Below are 12,776 nucleotides of genomic sequence, written 5' to 3' on the forward strand. Positions count from 1 at the left end.
AGCGCCGCGATAAGGAGAAAGCCCGGGAGGGTGCTGGAGGAGCCAGCAAGAAACGCCCTGGCCGAGGGGGACGCCGCGGCAAGGCTAAGCAGCGGCAAGGAGACAGACCTCCCCGCGGCCGCGACAAGGATGATGACGACGACGACGATGAAGATATGGATGATGACGAGACCGATGAGCAGGAGTTCCAGAAAGCCATAGAGGTCCTGTGCATTGACGGCGGTGCTTCTCTGCATACTTCACACCGCCAGCTCAAGCAGTGGGTGCGGGAAGTCAATGCGGCAGAACCACCCATCGAGTCATGCAAGCCTCTGAAATGGTCCAGCACGCCTATCATCTTTGATATTGAGGATCACCCTGATCGCATAACTGCGGTCGGGTGCTTGCCGATGTTGGTTTCACCAACTATCCGCAACCTCAAGGTCACTAAGATGCTAGTTGACGGCGGGGCCGGCTTGAACTTGATCTCCTCCGCGGTACTCCAGAAACTCCAGATCCCTGACAGCGAGCTCGAAGAGACCGGCACATTCCAAGGAATCAATCCGGGAAGGAGCAAGCCAAAGGGAAAGATCACGTTGCCGGTGACATTTGGCAGCGAGTTAAACTTCAGGACTGAGAGGGTCACTTTTGACGTTGCTGACTTTCCATTGCCTTACAATGGGATACTCGGCCATCCAGCACTCGCCAAATTCATGGCGGCCTCTCACTATGCATACAATATACTGAAGATGCCAGGCCCGATAAGTGTCATCTCTGTCCCTGGCGACAAGAAGGATGCTCTTATCTGCGCCGACAAGATCTACCGGGAAGCAGCAGCCGCAACAGATCGCAGGTCACTTGCCGTTGAAGCTCCCGGGGGGAAGAAGAAGACCAAGTCCGGCAAGAGTTCTGATGCCCACTCCGGCAAGCGCACCTCTTCGGAGTGCTGCGCTACCGTCGAGGACGCACCATCGAGCTCCACCGGCAAGTGTAAGAAGACAATGGTAGCTCCACCAGAGACCAAGAAGGTGTCCGCCAAGGAGGACGGCACTGGTGGTACCTTCACCATCAGTGCCACTCTCGACCCTAAATAGGAAAGCGCGCTCGTTGCTTTCCTGCGGGCGAACGTCGACGTGTTTGCATGGCAACCGTCTGACATCCCCGGTGTTCCCAGGAAAGTAATCGAGCACCATCTTGCCGTCTGTCCTCATGCGCGGCCCGTCAAGCAGAAAGTCAGGAAACAGGCAGTGGAGCGCCAAGAATTCATCGCAGAAGAAATCAAGAAATTGGAAGCAGCAGGCCTTGTCAGAGGAGTGCTCCATCCTACGTGGTTGGCCAATCCTGTAGTCGTGCGCAAGGCTAACGGGAAATGGAGGCTTTGTATCGACTTTACCGATGTTAATAAAGCTTGTCCCAAAGACCCATTTCCCTTGCCGCGCATCGACCAGATTGTTGACTCCACGGCCGGATGTGACTTGCTTTCATTTCTTGATGCATACTCAGGATACCATCAGATCTTCATGGCAGAAGAGGATGAGGAGAAGACCGCATTCATCACCCCGTGTGGCACATACTGTTTCGTACGGATGCCTTTCGGTTTAAAGAATGCTGGTTCAACATTTGCAAGGGTAGTCCATGACGCTTTTGAGCCGCAAATGCACAGAAATGTGGAAGCCTACATGGATGACATAGTGGTCAAGAGCAAGGACAAGGCAACTCTGATTCAAGATTTAGACGAAACCTTTGCAAATCTGCGCAAGATCAACCTCAAGCTTAACCCCGAGAAGTGTGTGTTTGGAGTCCCCTCCGGCAAGCTTCTCGGGTTCTTCGTGTCTCAGCGGGGAATTGAAGCCAATCCCGACAAGATCAGGGCCATTGAGCAGATTGAAGCACCGAAGCGCGTCAAGGATGTACGAAGACTTGCCGGTTGCGTGGCTGCTCTCAGCAGGTTTATCTCTAGGTCTGCTGAGCGCGCCCTGCCATTTTTCAAAATATTGAAAAGGGCAGGTCCAATGAAATGGACTCCGGAAGCGGAAGCTGCGCTGCAGGACTTAAAGAGATACCTGTCCTCCACTCCAACACTTGTCGCACCTAAGCCACAAGAGAAGTTGCTGCTATATATAGCGGCAACCAATCAAGTGGTTAGTGCTGCGTTAGTGGCGGAGAGGGAGGCGGATGATGAGCCAACAACCACGGCAAGTGCATCCAGCGACAAGCAAAGAACTTCACCGACAAGCTCTGGTCCCAACAAAGATGGATCTGCGCAGGCGCATGAGGAGATGCAGAAGAGAATGGTGCAGCGCCCAGTTTACTTTGTCAGTTCCCTTCTACAGGGGGCTAGGTCAAGGTACTCTGGTGTGCAGAAATTGCTTTTCGGCCTTCTCATGGCCTCGAGAAAGCTGCGCCATTACTTCCAAGCACATGAGATTGCAGTCGTCACTCATTTTCCGCTGAAGAGGATTCTTCAAAATCCAGAAGCAACAGGCAGGATTGTCGAGTGGGCACTGGAACTGTCAAGCTTTGGCCTCAAGTTCGAGAGCACTTCCACTATCCAAAGCAGAGCATTGGCAGAATTCATAGCAGTGTGGACGCCAACACCAGATGAAGAAATTCCAGAAACGAGCATCCCCGTCAAGGAAGCAAGCAAAGAGTGGCTGATGTACTTTGATGGTGCCTTCTCACTTCAAGGCGCCGGTGCCGGCGTGCTACTTGTTGCACCCATCGGAGAGCACCTCAAATACGTAGTCCAGATGCACTTTCCCAAGGAGCAAGCAACGAACAATACTGCAGAGTATGAAGATTTGCTTGCCGGTCTCAGGATCGCAGCAGACCTTGGGATCAAGAAGCTCATTGTCAGGGGTGACTCACAGCTTGTCGTCTGCCAAGTGAACAAGAATTATCAGAGTCCGTTGATGGAAGCTTACGTTGATGAAGTGAGAAAGCTAGAAGAGCACTTTGATGGCCTGCAGATGGAACATGTTCCAAGAGCTCAGAACGACATTGCTGATGGCCTATCGAAGTGCGCCACACTTAAGTTACCTGTGGAACCAGGGATTTTTGTGCTCAAGCTGACTCAACCGTCTGTAACACCATCTAATGGACAGAGCAAGAAGAGGAAGTTGATTTCTGGTGACTACTTTCCGGCAGAGCTCCCCGAAGCCGCCGCCAAGAAGGTCACCAAGATCAACACCAAGGATGCTGAGGAGCAGTCTGCTCCGACAAGCCCTAGGCTTTGTTCCGTTGAAGCAGACGCTCCCGGCAAGTTTTGCTCCGGAAAGCTTGCCGGGGAACGTCAAGCTCCGGCTGAGCCGCAGGTTCTCGCCGTAGAAGCGAATGTTCCCGCAGTAGCAGATATGCCTTTAGTCCTTGTTGTCGAGCCACAAGCTCCAGCATGGGCACAGCAGATTGTCCGTTTCCTTCAAATAGGAGAACTTCCCGAAGAGCAAGAAGAAGCGGAAAGAGTAGCCCGGCAGTCAAGTATGTACCAGTTTGACGACAACAAACTGTACAGAAGAAGACTCAACGGCGTGAAATTGAAGTGTATTCGTCGGGAAGATGGACAAGAGCTGTTGGCAGAGATACATGGAGGCATATGTGGTCACCACATTGGCGCAAGAGCACTTGCCGGCAAAGCGTTCCGGCAGGGTTTCTTTTGGCCGACAGCCCTCCAGGATGCAACTGCACAAGTAACCAAGTGTGAAGCGTGCCAGTTCCATTCCAAGCAGATACACCAGCCAGCTCAAGCTCTCCAGACGATCCCTTTATCCTGGCCATTTTCAGTCTGGGGGCTCGACATCCTCGGCCCTTTTCCCCGAGCTGTCGGGGGCTTTGAGTACTTGTACGTTGCAATCGACAAGTTCACAAAGTGGCCGGAAGTGGAAGCAGTGAGGAAGGTGACAGCACAGTCAGCAGTCAAGTTCTTCAGGTCGATTGTTTGCCGTTTCGGGATCCCTAACAGGATCATCACCGACAACGGCACGCAATTCACGAGCCGCACCTTCATGCAGTACGTCCAAGATCTTGGCGCCAAGGTCTGCTTCGCTTCTGTTGCTCATCCGAGAAGTAACGGCCAAGCGGAGAGGGCAAATGCTGAAGTGATGCGCGGGCTCAAGACCAGGACTTTCGACAGGCTGCGTAAGTGCGGAAAGAACTGGATTGAGGAGCTGCCGGTGGTTCTTTGGTCGATCAGGACGACGCCAAATCGAGCCACTGGCCAGACACCTTTCGCTCTAGTCTATGGAGCAGAGGCAGTTCTCCCCACGGAACTCGTATACGGGTCACCTTGAGTGCTCGCTTATGATGAGCTTGAGCAAGAGCAGCTGCGACAAGATGACGCGCTGCTCCATGAGGAGGACCATCTTCAGGCTACTGTACGAGCTGCTCGATACCAGCAAGCTTTGCGCCGCTACCATAGCCGCAAAGTTAATGCCAGAAGTTTCGAGGAAGGCAATTCTTCGGCACGTTCAGTCCGCCAATAATTCCAACAAGTTGACGCTAAAGTGGGAAGGCCCTTATCGGGTGAAACGAGTCACTAGGCCTGGCGCTATCCGCCTTGAGACCGAATATGGCATTCCGGTGAGCAACTCCTGGAACATTGAGCATCTTCGTAAGTTTTACCCTTAAGGCGCGGTTGCCGGAACCTGTTCCGGCAACCACCTTTTGTACGAGTCTTGCCGATGTTGCATGTAATCCTTTGTACAAAGCCGGGCGCAGACCCCGTGCATAAGTAAAATTCATGTGCTCAGCACATCTTGTCAATTTCATGCTTTCTATCTATTTTTTGCATGAGTTACCTGACACTTTGTGCAGCACCTACCCCCGGTAAGCAATAACGAGCCATAAGGCTCCATACCTTTATTTTCTCTTCTTTCTTTTTCTTAAAAAGGAAAGGAAGGTTCCCTCGCCCACAAGTTCGCCGGGGGGAAAGGAGGAGATAATGGTGTGGGCCAGGCATCGTTCAAGGAAGTTTCACCTTGCCGGAAAGCAAGCGACAGAAAAGCTAAGTTGCCAAAGTTTGAGCAATCAGTTTTAAATTTTTAAGTTATCTTCCTCGAACGACCGTACTTTGTATGGAAAACCTGTGCGTGGAGGAACCAACTCGTAGCTAGTTGCACCCTTACTTTGTTTTCGAGTCCGCTCAACAATTTAAGTGAGCTGCGACTAGTTGCGACAAGGTTTTTTGTCGACTGCGGCACCGCCAGCAGGCTGCTGACGTCCCGCACTCAGCGCTCGCGGCTAAGGTGCCTGCGCCGACAAATTCCCTAAAAGCGTAGGGCAAAAACATACAAAGGAAAGAATCAAGTAAAGGAAATAACATAGCAATCTCTACCCAAAATAGAGTTATATTGCAAGATAGCTTGTCGCAGCTCTAATAGATTGTTCTCATAACATGACCAGCAACGATAAAGAGAAAGAGAAAACGGGCGGCCTAATCTACGCGATCGCCCTCAACCCTCTTGATCCCGCTCACCTTGTCCACAATGGGTGCGACAAGGGCCTTGAGCGCTTCCAGATCAGCATCCGGCGGCAAGGACTTGAGGACGTTGGTGAAGTTGAGGCCTGGGTTGCAGAAGGCCACCTTCATCAGCACCTTCTGGAGAGCTCCTGCGTAGATCTTGCGCGACTCGTCGGCCAGCTGCTTTGGGATCTTCTCCCGGAGTCGCTGGAGGGCCGTCGCCACGGCTTTGAAGAACAAGCTGAGCTTGGCGCTGGGTTGGAGGTGCTCGTCGGAGGAGTACCCGAGATCCTCCATCCCCAGCTGCGCCAGCTCCCCATCAATGGTGGCGGCAAGATCCACAAGACCCTCGGTCCAGTGCTCCATAGTCTCCCTAAAAGTATCCTGGGCGGCAGCAGCATTCGCCAGCAGCGCCTCGTCGGCCTTGATTTTCTCCGACAAGGCCACCTCCCGCTCCCTGGCGCCGTCCAGCGTCTGAGTCAAAGTAGCCAACTTCAACTCGAGATCTGCATTGGAATCCTTGGCGGCGCTGAGCTCCTTGCTCCTCTCAGCGAGAAGACCCTGCAGCTCACCGTGAGCGGCAGCGTCCTTCTCGTGCTCACGCTTGAGCACGGCAAGCTCCTCGCTGCTCGCCTTGAGATCGGCCTCCAGCTGCGCCACCTTCGTCTCCAGCTCCTTCTTGGCGGCCTCGGCAGCTACGGCAACATCCTTTGCTTCCTTGAGGGCCCCGCCAATTGCTTGCTCCCGCGTGGCAAGCTCCTCCTCGTGGCTGTCAAGGTTGACCTTGCGCTGCGCCAGCTCTCCTTCCTGCGCAAATAGACTTTCAGCAACAAGCCGTTGTTGCTCTTCAACCTCAGCCTTCGCGAGGAGGAAGGCTTTCTGCTCCTCGGCGACTTGCTCCCGCTCCTCTGCCAGAGACCGGAGAGCTTCCTGCCTAAGACTCCGGAGCTCCTCCGCGCGCTTCTCAATGTCCACTCCCGCCTTCGCGACAAGCGCTTCTCGGGATGCCAGCTTGGCCTGTCGGGCGCGGTAGAGCGACAGTAGCTTCCGCAGCAGCCGCTCCTCTTCAGGCTCGTCGCTGCTGCTGCTTGGTGCGTCGACCAGCGTCAGCCCAGCGGAGGCGAGCACCTCTTCGTCAAAAGTTTATCCTTCGACCGGAGCCCTGGAGCTCGACGCCCAGGGGAGCTTGCTGAAGACGCCATCGCCGGCCTTCAAATAGGCGCCGGGCTGGGGCTCTTCGGAGCCTGGCGCTGCAGCAGCGGCAGAGGGATCGGCGGTCGCTATAGCGCCTGGCGCTCCTGCGGCCTCGGGGCCGTCAGTGCGATCGCCGGATTCCTCGCCAGCTTCTGCGGCGGCAGCCTTGGCGGCCTCTTCGCCGGCGGGATCATCAGCACCGGCCTCTTCTTCGGTGGCGGCGGCATCGTCGTTGTTGCCGCGCGCGTTCTCCTCGCCGGCGGCCTCGGTTTCCATCGGCTCCGTGGTAGGTGGATCTGAGGACCGAAGAGGGGAGAAAGGTCAAGCAAATATTCAAAAAGGAAATCAGAAGAATAAGAACCCAAGGGAAGTTTTCAGGCAAAAGGGTTACCTGTGCTAGGATCTACAGTCGTGGTCTCAACCACCGGAGGATCACTGGCGCTGTCCCTTGCCGGAGAACTGCCCCTTGCCGGAGAATTCTCCCTTGCCGGAGAACGCTCCCTTGCCGGAGAATCCTCCCTCGGTGGTGTAGTCGAAGCAGATGGCACTTCGGGAGCGGCCTCTGGGCCCTCCTGGTGTGGCTGCTCTGCTCCTACACAAACCAACAGTCAGATATCAGCAAAGAAAGAGCACCAATGCGCGCCTGAAAGCAGGAAGTGAGCTATAAACTTACGCTGGGGGGCTGCACTGGGGGCTGCTTTGGTGAATAGGCTATGGCTCTCCCATCTTGCATTAGCACACATCCCAAACCAACTCTAGAGGCATCGCAATATACTGTGAATGCTTTGCCTGGTTCAGGTAGAGCCAATACAGGAGCGGTTGTGAGCCATTTCTTTAACTCCTGAAAACTTTGCTCACACTTGTCATTCCAGTCGAATGGAACTCCTTTCCTTGGTAATTTGGTCATAGGGGCTGCTTTCTGGGAGAAGCCTTCTATGAACCTTCGATAATATCCAGCTAAACCAAGGAAGCTACGAATCTCTGTTACGTTGGTTGGGGATTTCCATGCCAACACTGCATCCACTTTAGCAGGATCTACGGCTATCCCTTTCCCTGATATAATGTGTCCTAAGAAGGACACTTCCTCCAGCCAAAATTCACACTTTTTGAATTTGGCATAGAGTTGTTTTTCTCTCAAGGTTTGTAGTACTATCCGGAGGTGTTCAGCATGTTCCTCAATACTTCGAGAGTATATGAGGATGTCATCGATGAACACTACCACAAACTTATCTAAATAGGGCATGAGGACTAGGTTCATCAGATTCATGAAAACTGCTGGTGCATTTGTGAGCCCGAAGGGAACAACCATGAATTCATGGTGACCATATCGGGTTATGAAAGCAGTCTTAGGTATATCTTCTTCCTTTACTTTTAGTTGGTGGTACCCTGACCGAAGATCTATTTTTGAGAACACAGTGGCTCCTTTCAATTGGTCAAATAGATCATCTATCCGGGGTAGTGGGTACTTATTCTTAATGGTCGCCTCATTCAAGGCTCGATAATCCACACATAGCCTCATACTTCCGTCCTTTTTCTTAACGAATAAGACTGGTGCTGCCCAAGGTGACACACTTGGTCGAATAAACCCTTTTTCTTCTAGTTCATCCAATTGTTTTCTTAATTCCTTTAGTTCTTCCGTGGACATATGGTATGCTCGTTTTGATATGGGTGCCGTACCTGGGATGATATCAATAGTGAACTCTATCTCCCTGTCTGGTGGCATCCCGGGCAATTCTTCTGGAAACACGTCCAAAAATTCTTGTACCACAGGTACATCTTTAGCCTCCTTTTTGTTCAAAGTGGCTACTGAGGCTTGGTTTGATTTTGCTCGGGTTCTTCTACTATTAAAGGTTATCCGTTTATTTTCTGGGCTTCTCAAGGATATGGATTTTTCTGCACAATCCATTCTTGCTCCATGACTTGCTAACCAGTCCATTCCAAGAATAACGTCTAACCCTCTTAGGCCAATAACAAATAGGCTAGCATTAAAGGTTATTCCCTCAATGCAAATGGGACGGTTGTGGCAGACATGCTCAACAATTATTGGGCCTCCGGGTGAATCTACTTTTATGGGTTTGGCTAGGGGGGTCCGGTCCAGATCATGTGTCTCAACAAAGCGTTGTGATATGAAAGAATGTGTTGCTCCTGGGTCAAACAATACTAGTCCTACTCCAGGAGGGATTAGTAGGTTACCCGTCACTATGTCTGAAGCCGACTCCACTTGTGTCACATCCATATGTGCCAGGCGGAATGGTCCACGTGTGAGACCGCCACGACCACGCCCGCGGTTGGCAGTAGACGCATTCCCGTGTACTTGGGCTGAATTAGCCTGACGCTTATTTTGAGGTGGGACGGCTCCATTTGTGTCAGATTGTGGTTGACTCTTGCTTGGGCACTGGTTTTTGTAGTGTCCCTTTTGTCCACAACCAAAACAAACAACACTCGCCTTTGGGCAATCTCAAGCCAAGTGTGGTCCACTACACACGTGACATTTGATAGGGGCTCTCGGAGGCTTAAAAGGTGGTCTAGGAGCTTGACGGAAAGGAGGACGGACGGGCCCGACCATTGGCACGCAGACTAGGCCAGTAGGACGATTTCCACTTCTCACGGCAAACCTTGGGTCCATCCTAGCTTTCTTCCTGCGCTCTTCCTCTACGGCGATTTGCCGGTTCTCGATTGTAATGACTCGGTCTACTAGCTCCCGGAACTCAGTTATTTTTATAGGAGCTATAATAAGTTGTATGGATGGGTTCAATCCTTCTATGAACCGGTACACCTTTTTTGGTCTCAGTGTTTGTGTCCTCCGGTGCATAGCGGGATAGTGAATTAAATTCATCTAGGTACTCTGCGATGGTTTTAGACCCTTGCTTAAGGTTCAGGAATTCCTTCCTTTTTATTTCCATTGAACTTTGCGGGACATAGTTATCTCGGAATCTCCTCTTAAATTCGTCCCAAGTGACTATGTGGTTTTCTGGTATGATAATTTGGACATTTCTCCACCATGTGGCAGCAGGACCAATTAACTGATGGGATGCATACCGAACCTTTTCTTGATCCGTGCATCCCGCAGTGTTAAGTTTCAGCTCTATGTCCATCAACCAATCATCTGCGGCTAATGGATTTGTGGCAGTTGAAAAGGTTGGTGGTCTAGTCTTTTGGAAGTCTCCAATCGTGACACCTTGTTCTGAGTTTTTAGTCAGTTGGCCTCTCATCATACCAAACATCTGTTCCATGAACTTATTCTGGTGTTCTAGAGAGTCTCGACGAGATTGCTCCATCCACTGGTACATTAGAGCAAGTTAATCGGATCCCGGGGCATGAGGAGGTAATGGTGGCGGTGGAGGTAACGTCACTCTAGACGGCAAATCTGCCATGTTCCTTAGCGACTCGGGCGCTAAATTTGATGGGTTCCCATTGTCTTTGAACGACTGACTACCAGATGCCATCGCTACCAAACTGATGGGCAAGACATAGGTTATTAGGATAGCTACTTTATGTAAAATAGTTTTATTTGTTTAATTAGCGATGAGATTATGACTCAAACAGTACGCATCACGCTTACCTTCCTTTATTATTCTTTGAGCATCACTTTAATCAGTGCACATAACAGTGGCGTACTATTATTTTTCTTTGTACTGGTTGTTGGCCAAAGAATACATACAGTCAAACAAAGTGATTTTTTTTATCATAACAGAGACAAGAGATTAATCATAAATCAAAATAGAGCCACTTGCACATGTACACACACACACAACCTCTTCACGTACAGGACTAAAAGCATGTAGTCATCAAGTGTCTCACGTACATCATTTGAACTCATGAAGTGCTAGGAAAAATGTAGCAGCATCAGCACATATATACTGGCCCAACACGTGATGTACCAAGGCATGTAATTGGGTGAAGAAGATCACCCAAAAAAAATCTAACATACATCATGTGTCATTATGAAGTACTAGCAGTAACGTAGCAGCATCATCACATCCAATATCCCAATCAACAGAGTAAGGAATGCATAAAAGAATAGAAAAAAAATGAACATGGAGGCGTGGCACATGCATCACACGAGATCACCTAGTAATAGAATATCAGTACATCCATAAGTCCACCAGTCCACATGGATACATCACATAACATAGTAGCAACACCACATATGACTCTATGTCGTGCATCATCAGGCTACCACGACTATCTACACGTGTACCTGGAACAAAAGTATACCTGCCGACCTATCTGTCCGTCGGAACTAGTCTGAATAACTACGCCTGTGCAAACTCTGGAAGGGTAGCTACGGCTACAAGACCTTTCCAAATATGTACAAGATCCAAAAGGACAGCCTCCATGCATCTGCCTAAACATCTAATAAGTGGCGGAACTAACTCTGGGAGGAGTAGCTATCTAGCACGATGCTACAGCCTTGCCAGAATACAAACTACTACTACTGGTAGCAAGTCAATCCTCCCTAACAAGAGGACTAGGTGAAACGGTGAGGAGCAAGTCGGGGTCGAGGGCAGAAGTCGGTGCAGGCAGAGACACACTCGGTGCAGCAGCGTCAGACTCGGGCACGCTGATGGTGCTAAGAGGATACTCAGAAGGAGTGTGCTCAGAGGGAGTGACGTCAAAAGCGACACGAAGGTACTCCGGGGGCTGAGAAGACACCTGTCGGGAGTCAAGTGCTAGAAGCTCTGAGTAAGTGACGCTGATCACGGAAAACTCGGGGGTGCCATCAGGAGAAGGTGGAGCAGGGGCGGAGAGTGGAGAACCTGGTGGAGTGTGGGGAGTGTGCTCTGGAGGTGGTGGAACTACAACGGAACTCAGAGTATGAGCAACCTGAGAGGAAGGCTCGTCGGCGACAAGAGACTCCTGGTCAATCGGGTACCCTATCCGACCTGGAGAGGCAGAAGGTGAGCTATCGATCTGAAAAGGGTTGAGGGCCATACCCGGACGGGTGTAGTCCCTCAACGTGGAGGACATCTCGCTGTTCGCCCGCTCGAGCTCGGAGCAGCGCCTCTGAAGAGTGTCAACCCGATCTAACAGGTCCTGAACAAGCTGAGGTGTAGGTGGACGCTCGTACGGTGTGGAGGGACGTGACACTGCTCGAGAGGAGGAACCCCTGAAGATTCTAGGAGCTGGGCGGTCTGCACGAGTGGGTGGGACCGTCGGGTACAGAGGTGGACGAGCGGCAGTCGTAGCTGGTGGTGGTAAAAATGTGGGAGGTAAGACAGCAGGATGTGGTGGAAGTGGAGGGAAAGCAGAAGTGGACGCAAAAGGCGCAGGAGCGACAGTGGGCGGAGGTGCAGACGAACTCCCTGCCTCCTCTAACTGATGAGGCCACTCGCCTCTGCCCACGTACTCAAGGAGAGGGTGATAGGCGTGGAAAAGGTGTAAAGCGGCATCCCGTGACGCACCCTGGAGTGCTGAAACAAAGTCGTAACGTGTAACACTGAACCTAGAAGGGACATCTAAGCTCTCAGGAATGTGCACCGTGACTAAGTACCTCATGGAACACAGGTCGTGAAACACTGTGTAGTATGGCGCAATCAACACACCCAGAAGACCAAGAAGCTCAACCAAGAACAGAGCAAAACCACCATACTCAGCACCCGTACCAAACAACCTACCACTCATCATCCTACATTAAGCAATTAAGAATTTAGTTAGTTATAACACAATGCAAAATTAATTTACCTAGGACAGTAAAAATAAAAACATTTTTCTTGCACAGTTATATGGTCTAAATTATTTAATCTTCACTTGTCATGAGTCACTATTTTTTTTACACAGAAAGTATATATACATAGGAGAGGTAGAACTTGAGAAGAGATGATGATTTTTTTTTGTTGAGAAAACTCTTATTTTATTTTAGGTAAAGAGGGAACCTATCTTTCCTAGGGCTCGGACGGTCTCTAACTAAGTACATGACTGTTTCCTTAACGGGGTTCTGATACCATCTCTTCTGTGACGCCCTGTTACGTCCAACAGAGTCAGGCGTAACGGAAGCCGTCACTTCAGAGTTGCGCCAGGATCAGTTAAGGAGAACAGTATCATGTACAAGACGGTGCAACTGCCTTGAGTAGGCAAGCTTTTATTACATTGACACCTCAAGTGTCGACTAAGCCTAAGCGACCATGACGATAGATCGTCATCCACT

This window comes from Triticum aestivum, chromosome 3B (assembly GCF_018294505.1).
Source record: "Triticum aestivum cultivar Chinese Spring chromosome 3B, IWGSC CS RefSeq v2.1, whole genome shotgun sequence".
Classification (NCBI taxonomy): domain Eukaryota; kingdom Viridiplantae; phylum Streptophyta; class Magnoliopsida; order Poales; family Poaceae; genus Triticum; species Triticum aestivum.